This window comes from Pezoporus flaviventris, unplaced genomic scaffold (assembly GCF_033815535.1).
Source record: "Pezoporus flaviventris isolate CSIRO_AGI_PZ_B2104156 unplaced genomic scaffold, CSIRO_AGI_Pfla_v1 ptg000037l, whole genome shotgun sequence".
In the NCBI taxonomy this organism is placed as follows: Eukaryota; Metazoa; Chordata; class Aves; order Psittaciformes; family Psittacidae; genus Pezoporus; species Pezoporus flaviventris.
In genome coordinates, this window is record NW_026892585.1 from 21217409 (window position 1) to 21230094 (window position 12686).

Here is a 12686-nt window from a genome sequence, read left to right on the forward strand (position 1 = left end):
CAGAAAGGACAGATAAGGAGTGAATGCCAGCACAAACTTCTCTCTGTGCTTCGGAAGCTGATTGGCAGGTTTCCAATGAGCAGATGGTGCCAGCAACATTTTGTTGGTTGTTTGCACACTACTCGCAGCATTGTGGAGCGAAGGCAGTGTGGGGCTGCTCAAAATGGGAGTGCTGCTGTGGCAGAGAATGGGAAGAGTTGTGGCTGCTCAAGAGTGGTGGCTGCTAAATTACACCTTAAAGTAATTCTTGGCACTTGCTGAATGAACTAGTATTGACCTGTTGGTCTCAGAAAGTAATGAAAGAGCCATGTAAGCATCACTAATTCTGCAATAAATTGCTCAGAATTGTATAATAATAGGGAACCATTATTATAGAATCATGATATGAGGATTCTCAAAGTGTGTGGAGCTGTCAAACATCAAACCTCCAGTTGCTTTGGGGGAATCTGAGTATAAACATACAAAAGGCCAAATTAGAAATCTCATTGCTGAGACTTGTGAGCTATGGGGCTGCATGGGCTTGCAAAAAACATTACCTTTTATTTCACAAAGTCCTCAAATTCCTGTTTAAAGTTTGTAATTTGAGAAGCAAACACTAAAATAGAGACCCAGGTCTCAGTTCTGCAAGCTCCCAGACATGTTAGTACCTACCTGCAAATAATTAAACAATGTGTTTGTACCTTTGGGAAGATAGGGTTGCCCAGGCAAAAGGCAATAGGGTACCTGGAAGTGGGGAAGAAGGCAGGCTGTGGCTTATGCAGCTCTCCTCTTCACATGCATCTGTGTCCGCTTACCCATCACGCTGGGGACAGCCTGTCACCAGGGCTCTTTGCCTTCAGAAACCTGGGGGACAGTGGTTGGGATGTCCATGCTGTTTGCACTCCGCTGCACTGCCTGCAGCCTGCAGGGTTGGGTATTCAAGACAAGGGTCACATGCTGAAGTGTCTTCTGCTTGCACCCTGTCCAGCTTCTGTTTGGAAATACATGCATTCGGAATCACTAAGGTTACCTAAGGATTTTGAGTAGTTCGGTATGAAAAGGTTCATCTAAGCATGTAACATGGGCAGACAGAGGATGGAATTTTGGGGGGTTTGGTGGTTTGTTTTTTTGGTAGAATACTATACATCCTGACAGAATTTGGATGCACAGACTAAGAGAGTAGTTTTAATTTTGTCAGCCATGGCTGGCTAATTCAAAATTAACCCTTTACAAAGTAAGTAAGTTTCAGGAGTACTGAGTAGGATTTGGAGAGTACCTGGCATAACAGAGCTGCCCTGCCTTAGGTAGTCAGTTTGGCAAATCTGTGCCCTAATCTTACAAGCAAATGTCAGAGCCAGTTAAAATACTTCCCCAGTAATTTTTGGGGAATCTTTGGAAAGTGGTGGAATATGACAGTAAAGGGATCTGGGTAGGACAACAGATCAACTGAGCCACCAGCCTCAGGGGGTGTGCAGGCTTAGCCCTAGGCTTGTTCTGCAGTGAATCTGATCATCTCCCTGCAGCACCGATGAAATGGTTTGTGGCAAGGAACTAATAGCTGAAAGTCATGACTTTTGGGGGTGTTTTCATATTATATCCTTCCATAAGGAGACACTAACTATTCTATGATTCTATGATAAGTAAGCGTTCTTTCATCAGGCTTTTGAATGCAATGTATTGTTTTTGTCCAAGGTTACTATATCCATAGTAATAACAATGATAGCTCTGTGCTGACTCACTGTCTTGTTTTCATTTATGCATCATTCCTTTGGTGTTGTGTATGGAATCAATTAAATTAGTTTTAGAAAAACCAAAGAAAACACAAACCACCTTTAGTGAGCTGCAGAAATGTGTACACTCAGCTCCATCAGTTTGGAGATGGTGTGTAATCTTGTTGCTGCAAGTTGTGCCTTTTACCCAATGTTCTGTTGCCCCATCTTTTCTTCCTCCTGTTTTTATTTTTGCCCGTAGTTGTTGTTAAAATAAAATTGTAGGCTCTGCAAAGGTGACCGTTTTGCAAAGCAATCTTTATGAAATTATTCAAAATTATATTAGTAGCTATAAATAACAAGAAGGAGTAAGAATAGTGAACAGAATCATTCGTGAAGAGGGATGAACATTTGAAGACTGTGACATGGGCTGTAGGCATATGGGTCATCTCTTTTCCTACCTGTTTTACATTTAATGAAAACTGATGGGGATCTTAGGAAAAGCTGAGGCAGACTGTGTCTTCTCTTTTGTGGGAAGAGCCAAGTTAGAGAAACTACCCCCAAGCTTCCAAGGAGTGGGGAAATGTTGAGACTCTCATCCCTGACTCTTGTGGCTGCTTCTTGTCACATCTTCTAGACCAAAAAATTGATAAGCTTTAATTCAATGCAGTGAATTTTTAATGTTTACCAATTATGATTGGTTATGATACTGTTACTAATTATGATTTTTTCCAAGAAACTAAGGGGTCCTTGGCCTTCTCCTACCCTCAGAACTGTTTTAATGAGAGATGCTCTTGAATTTCTTTGATATTAAACACAGTCTGCAATTATATGAAGTTAGATAGGGTGACAAGAGACTGAAAGAGGAGAGGCAGGTGTTTTATATCTTTAAGCAATTTCTATTTCTGGATTTGGGCAGCATTTTAAATTGAAATATTCTAACATAGTTTTTACTACTGTCATAGATGCTGTTTAACTTCCACTCCCACCTCAGTTCAGATCTGTAACAAATTTGAGTGCACTGTCCTAGACGTTATACTGAGTTGTGTCTTTGGAGATGTGATATGGCCTGAGATTATGCAGTGTGACAACACTTAACCTAACATAATTCAGTTCAGTGCACTGAGAAGTAGAATGATGGAATATGTTTTTCCCCTAGCATGGGTACCCATCCATTGTCACTCTAGTTACAACATATTGTCTGATAGGAACATAAGAATATAGCTGTGTCCTGTTTTCAGCTTACCAGATCAAACTTATCTGAATCCTGCTGCGCTTTTGATGTCAGTGTGGTGTGGTAGCAGTGCATTCCACAAATTAATTATATGTTATAAATAGGAGTGTCTAATGTATCTTGTCTTGTTTCTCAAACCTCAAACATGCTTTCTGTTAGATACTTCACCTTTCAGCTAAATGCTTTCCCATCAGTGTTCCAGTCCCTATCCTGTAGGACTCTTCCAGTGCCTGTACCAATTCTTCATATGTATACCTTGTACATGTCACAAGAATAGATCACAGTATTTCATATAAAGAGTATACAGTCATTTTATATAGTAGCAGCACTGTTTTTCTATAACATTTCAATGTTGGCATGAAGAATTAGGGGGAAGGGAGAGATGCTTACAGTCAGAATTGTCTTTTAAATGTGTTATTTCAGATACATGAAAATGGTGCCAGTATCATTACAGTGCTGAGAGACTGGTCCTAAAATGTGTGTCAAGCACATACAATGATAGTATTTTACTTTTACTTTAATGGTGTCTTTTGCCTTTTAAGCTAGTATTTCTGTAGTTTAATTTGTATGCTCCTTAACTTAAGACTTTATTTCTTGTTCTTAATTAACCCAGTTAAGATCATATGTGATTTAAAATTATACTTACTGTAGACCTAACTTTGGTTCTTCAGTTAGCTCAGCAACCATAATTCAAAGGATGTTTTTTTAAAGAGATAAAAATCCTTAACTTTCATATTTTGATCTTCCGAGTGTTTTCAAGGAATAAAGCTCTCTAAATTTTTCTTTTATTCCTCTTTCTTTCCTTTTCTCCTACTTCTTACGTCATGAACTTGCACTTTTTAAAAATTAATCAAGAGCCAGTAGTCTTGAAAACAGCCAACACAGGTGACCATGGCTGGTGCTCATTTGCTTGTATGCTGAAATGCATGCAGGAGCATCTGGAGATTGCAGCAATGTCCTCTGCTCTGGCTTCAGTCTGCAAATTGCTAGTAGTGCCCCTTGAAGGCAGCTGTACCTGTGGGGGAGCCTTTAAACTCCTTGCATGTATTCAGTGTTGGTCTTAGTGTAAGGACTAAAGTGATTAGATGCAGGGTAGGAACAGTGTGCTGACTTTTAATGTAAATGCTTTGCAGTGATTTTGGCTGTTAAGGATAAACCATTTCTTATGTAATGTGGTGTTTGACCTATAAATCTAATAAAAACTTTGCTAGGCTCTTTTTCTACAAAACTGTCAGCCTCCACTGTCCACTTTCGTAGTTTCTAAAATAAATAATGAAAACTACCATAAACACAGGGTTTGATATTGATTTTTCCAGAGTTTAAGATAATCTGAGGTCTTCAGAGATCAGTATCCTTTACTGTGTCATACACTTACTTATGCTGCTGCTATAAAAAATAAATAACTGAAGCTCTTTAAGGTCTAGTTTGTGAAAAAGATGAAACATTTATTGGCCACTATATTTTGAACACTGTATTTCTGAAGCTGAATTTGATGCTTTGCGTCCCATAAAATAAAAATGATGTGATTGAAGGCAGTAATCAAAAGAAAAGGGCTCAATGTGTCACTCTGTTGCTAGAATACATGTGTCTGCTTGAACTGAGCTTTACTTCTAATATACTTCCATAAATTTTTAATGATAGCTAATGAATCAAATGCTGAGAGGCCTTGGAGATGAGTTATTTGTCAGATTTTCTTTTCCCTTTCAGCGCTGTATGGTGTATCTCCTGGATTCCTCTGGTTGCAGGCTGTTTCCAAGATGTGTCTTTCAGTTCAGTCTGTTCCCTGTCCAGCATTTCTTTAGCAAATACCAGGGTAGGGTTCAGCAATACTAATTCCGAACTTTTAAGACCAGCAGATGTTACGAAGACCTTCAGGAAGAAAACAAGCACTGGCAGCAGTGCTCTCCAGGCCTGGCCCACCCCAGCAGGTGCCGCTGTGATGCAGTGATGCCTGGAGCTGGCCAGGAAAGCCAGAGACACACGCAGTCTGTAAACTCCTGATTCATACAAGCAAAAAGGCAAAGGAAATTGCAGCCTGCACCCTGTGACCTGGCCAAGCCATTGTAAGTCATCATGGAAGCCTTGATGAATCGGGAGCAGTCGCCTAAATATCAGAGGGCTATTTGGCTGTGCAGAATATTGTACCTACCGAGATACACATTTCTGCAGTGTGACCATATTACAGCATCAGTTTGAAAGGAGAGGGAAAGGAAACTTAGAAGTCAAGCCATAGAAATAAACAAGATTCAGAGGGAAGTGGCTCAGCAGCTTGCAGTCAGCTTTGTGTCTCCCTCCAAGTGTATGGTCTATGCCAACAAGCATGTCTGCACAGCACAGAGGAGCGATCAGTTCTCTGCCTGCCCCAAGCATGGTGGTCCCTGTTACTCAATGTGCTTTGCTGGTGGCACATCAGAAGTGGCATTTTGGCAGGAAAGAAATGTGTGAGGTGAGATCATGATGTAAATTGAAAGCAAGCTTTGTCAGCCACCCAAATGGAATTAACTGTGCTATGGATTAGGTAACCCAGATTACTCCTGCCTGTGGATCCTTCAAGTCTCCAAGAGGTGCAGGAGCAGGAGATTGTGTGATGCTGTTTAGGACGGTGTGCATGTACTAAGGGTGGGAGGGAAATCCCAAATGCTGGATTTAAATGGCCAAATACAGGAGAAAAGATGATGACAGTAGGTGTCTTTTAAAAATTTGCTATTACATTCAGCTGATGAATTGCTGGGTTGTTAAACTGCCTTTTCAATAAAATAATGAAAAATAAAGCCATATAGCGTTGGTCAGTTATTAGTGGATCCCATTTAAGCAGTAAGGTTTGATTCCTCATATTTGCTTACATTTGCTTTCAGTTTCTCCTTGTTTCTGGGGAATCAGATTCCTGCTAGGTGACACAACATATTTTGGGCAAAGCCTCCCAGCCAGTATTTTGCTCTGTATCCCACCCAGGCAGGTAGGTGTAAGATACAGTATACTTTTTTGCTTTCTCTTATGTAAGTCTTACTTCCTGACCTTGTCAAAAATTGTATGTCCAGCAGTTTGCTTCATCTTTTCATCCAAGCTCATAATGATGTGAGGCTTCCCCAGCTCACTATGCACATGGTTAGTAGGAGAACCAAAACTTCAGAGGTGATTATGAGAGAACTTGGTGCGATTCACCAGCTCGACACCAGGTTTACTGGGCTGTTACTGGGGTGTGCATGTATAATTCTTTCTGTACTTCTATCACAAGATGCTGTTTCAATTCTTGGAAGAATAGAACAGCATGATGCAAGGTGAATTGAACCCAAATTTCAGAAATTATGATGGCAAGGTTGAGCTTGTTCTTCTTTGATACATGTAGAAAGCACCTGAAATGTTGCTTCTGTTGAGATGGAGGAATTTGAGGGAACAGCAGTTTCTAGCCCCTGTTTTTCAGGCTGGTGTTCTCTTCTCCAAACTCTCCAGAAATCTTGGAGCCACAGTAGGGATCTTGGAATCCTATTTCTGGAGATCTGTTAAGAGTATGTACTTCTCAGGAGTATATAGAAGGCCTTGCAGGACACACTCATTGATCTGATCTGAGAAGGAACGAAAGTGTTTATCATCTTTAAAATGACTTATAGAGACTAGCTAATGGTAGCATCTTCAGAAGTCACTTGTATGCTAAATGATACAAGTGAATTTATTCCATGTTAATTTGTTCTGGACTGTTTCAAATTTTAGAGCATCACTTGTATGAGGGGATGATACTTGGTCCCAATATTATTTTTGTACGTCACTTTTAACTGGAATTGCACATGTTAATGTGTAGCCTGCACCATCATATGTGCCAGACAGTTGCACTTGAGTCAGCAAGCGTACATGTTTCATCTGTTCTGGCAATTATATTTGAAAAACTATATTTTGACAAAATTATTCACGATGTACAACTGTATCAATACAACCCTAGTTTCCTGAGTGTAAACAGTTTACATTCATAGAGCTGGAAAGTCTCACATAGTATGAGTAATTGGATTGTTGAATGGTTGAAATGGCACCGACCGGGATATTTGGGCCAGGTCTTCTTTTGACTGACATAATACAATATTCAGATTATTGCTTTTGAAGACTTCCATTTCAGTAGGCACACCATACATGAAAAAGTGTGCAGTATACTTTAATGGCTTAACTCTTAATAGTAAACCTTATTGAACTTCATTCTGGAAACTTGACAGTGGAAGCTGGCTGAAGTTAAAAGTGAACTTTGAAGCCCAAAGCAAAATTACTTTGAACCTGAATGTATGGGATAAACCTCAATTGCTATTCAGAATATATGTAGAATATTTTCAGCTATTAATATTTAAATTATTTTTTTACTTAGCAACAACTGCGCCAACTTTAGCTTCTACTGCTCTTCTAGCTGTGTTAAAGTATACCGAAATCAGGAATTCATGACTGCACAGAGACGTCTGGAGCCAGAGACTCGGCAGACTTTTGAAGTCGATGGAGTTGCTCTGATTTACACCTTCTGAGGATGTGCCCTATGAAATCAGTGCCAGTCCAGACTTAGGTATTCTAGGTGAAATTTAGTGAACCTGGAAGAGTCATAGGATTTCAGAGTGGGTATTGTTTCTTTTAAAGGTTGATTGGGCCTTCCTCTATCTCTGTTGAGTGCTCCCCATGGTCTAATTAGTGGGGGGTGTGCATTAACTATTTCTGGGATTAATTCAGTATCACTTTCATTCTTTTCCTTCTAAGAAATCAGATGGCTTTATGGTAATTCCCTGCTGGTCTCTAAATCCCTAAATCTCTTTCCTGTTTCTCACTTCTGTAAGGTATTAAGTGTTACTCAATTATATAGAAAGTGTGTTTGACTCCTTGTGTTTAATTGCACCATTTTAAGCATAAACAATTTTAAAGTCATGTTATTTCAAAGTGATATGTGTTGCACCACACACTCTCAGGCTCAGTGGTAATTTGTTGGCTTCCAGCTACATTAAGTACTTTAACATATCATAACCTAAATGTAAAATTGCATCTTACTGCAATACTGAAGAAGCTTGCCCATGGAAAATGTCGGGGCTAATGAACTTTCTGGCAGAGGATATTTGCCTTTCCAGCTGCTGAACGTGAAAATTGGAAGTGTGAGCTCCTAGTATATTGGTCCCCAACCCATAGTAAACCACCCTATAATGCAGGCTGACAAGGGAGACCACAGTAATGTTGTCTGTTAGCACACTGCTTGTACAATATGTGCACTGTGCTTTGTGGGACCATAGGCTTGTTGAGGAGATTCTCATGGAGGTACCTTGCAGTGTAGGGGCTTCACATTTCTGTTTACCCTAGGACTGATGCTGCTGTGCTGTTACCAAGTACCAGGCAAAAGCAAAGTTCATGTGTCTTGCTTTATAACAGAGGGTCTGTAGGAAACAGAGTCAGGGAATTTCTACATCGTATACACTAAGCTTAGTAGCCACTTACTGGCTCACTTTTGGTAAAAGTTATGAGAGTTGTCACTGCATCCAGTAGTCTCAGATGCACTGAACAGCATCTCTTTATTTTTCTGCCTGTTTACTTAGGCTGTGTGAAGAACTGAGTGAAAGACCATCATCTAAAAAAACTCCAACAAACCAGCCCAAGGAGAGAAGGGCTGTGTTTCACGGAGCCATATGTTCTTGAGACATTTTTGTACCAGAAGGGCTTTTGAGCACACACACACAAAAAGTTTTTTTTAATACTTATAATATCTGCATTTTCTGAGGTCTTCAATCTGAACTGTCTGATTTGTTATGGGCTATGTCGTAGAGTTTAAACTAAGCAATCTAATAGGGTGGTTACTGGGAAATCTATATTAGTGGGAACATTAATGTGCTCTTTTTATATTGAAACCAGGTTTGACAATGTTTATGCAGCTCATGGGCTGAACAGTGATGTTAGTATGAAAGAGGCAGATTGTTTAGCTGAAAGGAGAGGTAAAACTTGTCATGTCTTCATTACTGACATTAATGTTTTATGCACTCAGTACTTCTAGGACTGTTTCTCTGTGTGGGATTATGGTAATTCCTGATCAATTGTGTCTTTGTAAGAAAATATAACCACGAGTAAAATAGCTAAAATGCAAGGTAGCTCTTCATTGCATAAAGACCAATTAGAGCATAGTTTATTACCCACCTGAGGTTTGAAAAAAAAAATGTTCCAATAAAAAGGCCCTTGATCAACAAAATGTGAAAGGACTTAGCAATTTTAGTTCACTAGGGTTTGGCTAACTTGATTGTCCTCATTTCAGCGCAACGCGTAAATCCTTTACATCAAGGTACAGACTTCAGCTTCTATTGCATGAAGACATCTGTCTCGGAAGCACAATTACTTAGTTGTCTGTGAGGAGTGAGGAGCAGAGGAGTGCAGGTGGGCTTGGTCCTTTCTGAGGTGTTAGCAAGGGAGGAAAAGCACTGGAAGAAGGGCAGTGTAGTGGCTGCTTTGCAGTTGCTTTGCCCCTTGATCATAAAACCTTACTCCCTTGACTGTAAAACTTCTGAAACAGAATGAAAAATAGAAGTAAGTGAAGATTTGGCCAGTTAGCATTGGTTTGACTAACTGCCATGAAATTATTTGATTATCAGAATTTTGCAGTGTATTGTTTGTTTTTTTCTTCCCCCTCAAGGTAAAGATGCATCTTCTACTAAATTTATTTGCAATGTTTTGTTTTGAAATGGCAAAACTGATCTCAATTATGATTTTTATCTTGGCCTCAGTCATGTCAGAGCCCAGCCCAGCTCTTTAAAACAAATTCAGCATTGCTTGTTTATATTGATTGCAAGAGTTCCATCCTGCTCTAGTTCAAGCATGTTTGTTTTGCAGTATAAGGAAGATACTTCAGAGAAGCAGATTTAGTTACTATTAAAAATAATTTCCCTAACATTTTTCATGCTGAAAAAGAAATGAATGAATCTTCAAAAGTGAATAATATCCATAGGAGTATAAGGAATAGCAATAAAAAAATCAAGGAGAGTCTTTTGTTCCCCACCCGCTTCCCCAGTGCCAGGGTGACACAAATCCATTTACGCACACACACATTTATTACACAAATAAATGGATGAATAGATAGTGTAGATAGAACGAAAGAACCCTGCTATTTTAGATTGAAGTGCCTGCCACTGACATTAATTTAGATGTAGTATTAGGGAGCCTCTTAAAGGTCAGGTTTCCCCTGGAGCGTTAGTTTACCCTGGACATTTTTACAGATGATGTGCTAAAGATGTAATGCATCTAATAACTACATCTTGGCTTCATCTACTTGATTCATCAAATACCTTCTTGTTCAATACTGAGTTTTCAGTGACATGTTGTATGTGAAATATTAGAAGACAACATGTTAATACTGTGTTGATTACAATTGAATTTTTTTATTTGGAGGTAGATAAAAAGGTGGGGGGAAAAACTAAAGCTCATTTATTGCCTAATGCTAGTGGCTCCTGAAAATAGGGACCTCTCATTGTTTGATTAAGGGAAGATGGTTATGAATGACAATTGCACTTTCCTGGGAAGGTGATAGTCAGATGCTTAGGGCTGTTACTGGTAGAACAACTTCATGACTACCCATACAGATGGGTTTGGTTGCATGTAAAATTTTACATATACAGCCAAATATAATTTCCAGGGTTCATACAAAGCCATAGGTAAAGTGCATTGTTATCACAAAGCAGAGCCTAATTCTTGCTGTTATCCTGTGACCTCTTGATAATACAGATGCTTAATCCATTTTAAGGGGTCTTTTAACTTGATTGTGAAGACTGGAGTTGACCAGAAACCAGAATAGGGCTGCCCTGAGGTTAATAAGATTGTTGCTTTATAGCAGTTTATCTTTCCTACTTGATATGAATATTTTTGCGGTATGGAACTCACATTGAGCTGTATACTCTGCTCTTGTCAGTAAGAACTTCATACAAAGATCAAAAGCACAAAACATTTTTTTAGAAACCAATTGGCTTTGAAGTTAGTTGGCTTAGAGTGGCATGTGCCAAAGAGCTGGCAGCAGATCAGTTCAGAAGTTCACCTGGGTTCACCTCTCCATCACTGAATTGCTGTGATAAGTTGCCCAGCTGAAAAATGGTTTTTAGGTTTAAAACCAAGCAAATGTAACCATTCCCCCGCCCCCAAGAACTTTAAGATCATCATATGAAAATGAAATACAGGTGTAATGTTTTGCTCTTTCACCAAGAGAAATATTTTTTTTGCTGAGTTGCAGAGCTAGAGCTGCAATGCTGGCCAGGGCATGAGGCTTCTGAGGCACCGGGACAGGGATTGCTTCACTGGGTGGGGAAGGGGACAGAATTACATGGGGTGGGTGAAAGAGCTCTATGTTCTTCTGAATTGCAGATCTCTGTAATCGTATTCCTAAAGGAAGGTGTTTTTTTTTTGTGTACAGATTCCACTGAAAATCCAGTCTTTCCTTCCACCCAGGTGAGGACAAATGTGGTGGAATAAGGAGTTATGGTCTTGCATCCTGAAAAGCACCCACACCAAATTAATTACTTTAGCTTGGGTTGAAGACTAGCTTGTGTGTCCTTTGTCCAAATTTTGTTCTTAAACTCTGAAGGAAAACACAGCCTTGCCTTTGTGGGTTTTTTCTTTTTCCTAGAACTGCCTTTTGTGTGTATTGGCAGGAAAATAGCATTGCTCTTAAGGATCTCAAAGTCAGTTCTGCTTCTGCAGCCTTGGAGCTGCTGTTACATTAAAGAGAAGGGAAAAAAATGCTTTTAAATATTGAATCAGTTTCTAAAGTAAAGAGGTTTGAATTTATGATTGATTTTGAAGTGATCTGTGTTTAAACTTTGAATGGGAATAAAATAGTGTCTTGTTCAAATATTGAACTAGTTTTAAAGTTAAATGGCTTGAACATAGAACTCTCTCATGGGAAATTGTATTCTCATTTTAGCCTCTGACTTCTCTTGCATATTGTACTATACCTCATTTTACTCATATGCCAGTGTTTGCTTAGGCTGCAGTGAGAAGCTTTCTGACACAATTTTATTAGTTGATTTAAAAAAAAACCCCACAAAACAACAACAAAACCGCTAAATACACTGAAAAAAAATGGTTAGCAGCGGGTATTTTTCCAGGGTAATGGAAATTCAGCAGAACAATGTAAGCAAAGGCTTAGGATGGCTTTTTATAGCAGAAGATCAGCAGAGATAAAAGAACTAAAAAACATTGGCATTAAGATGTGGTCACTGAAGTATGGCATGACGAGAACTAAGTAATGGGAATAGATTAGTCTCTGGAGCTTGGCTGATAATCAGATGAACAAACCATTACCTGTTACTGCTCACCAAACCCCTCTTAATTTTTTTTTTGGGGGGGTGGTTATTTTTTATTCGTACGCATGCTGCAAAAATTATTATTTTATTACTCAGTAATAGGCCCATAGTTGTATTTAATAGCATGTGCTATTCTTAGTGTGGCCGTGTGTCTGAATGGGTTTAGTTCTCTGGCATGGCTTTCAAATTTGGCCTAATGAAAATCTTGTATCCGGAGCAGCAAGAGCTGCATTCCAGTAGATAAAATGCAGCATGAGTAATGTGTGTGCTGTTGTCTTCCTGGCCATAACATTAGGATGCCCTATGTGTTTTATAGCAAAAATGGCTTTTCAGTTTCTTAACACTTGAGGGTACAATTCAACTGACTAATTAAATTGATAGCCCCTTTTGCATATTCTCAGTGCACATTTTTCCTTGGTGTGGGTTCATGCAATGGATCAATGTGTCATTGATAGTACTGCTAGCTTGACCCTCTATGTCAAA

At 39.3% G+C, this 12686-nt stretch overlaps 1 protein-coding gene across 4 annotated transcripts in view; it reads left to right on the forward strand.

Annotated features, from left to right (window-relative positions):
* The window catches only part of RARB (retinoic acid receptor beta), a 325364-nt gene that overhangs the window by 48026 nt on the left and 264652 nt on the right, over positions 1-12686 (forward strand). Inside the window, exon 1 of one of the 4 annotated variants that reach the window (XM_061464960.1) lies at positions 5353-5368. The exons of the other annotated variants lie outside the window; for them this stretch is intronic. The gene's annotated coding sequence lies outside the window, so the exon portion shown is untranslated. Of the gene's footprint in view, positions 1-5352; positions 5369-12686 lie in introns of those variants that run through there. 4 annotated transcript variants of the gene reach the window in all.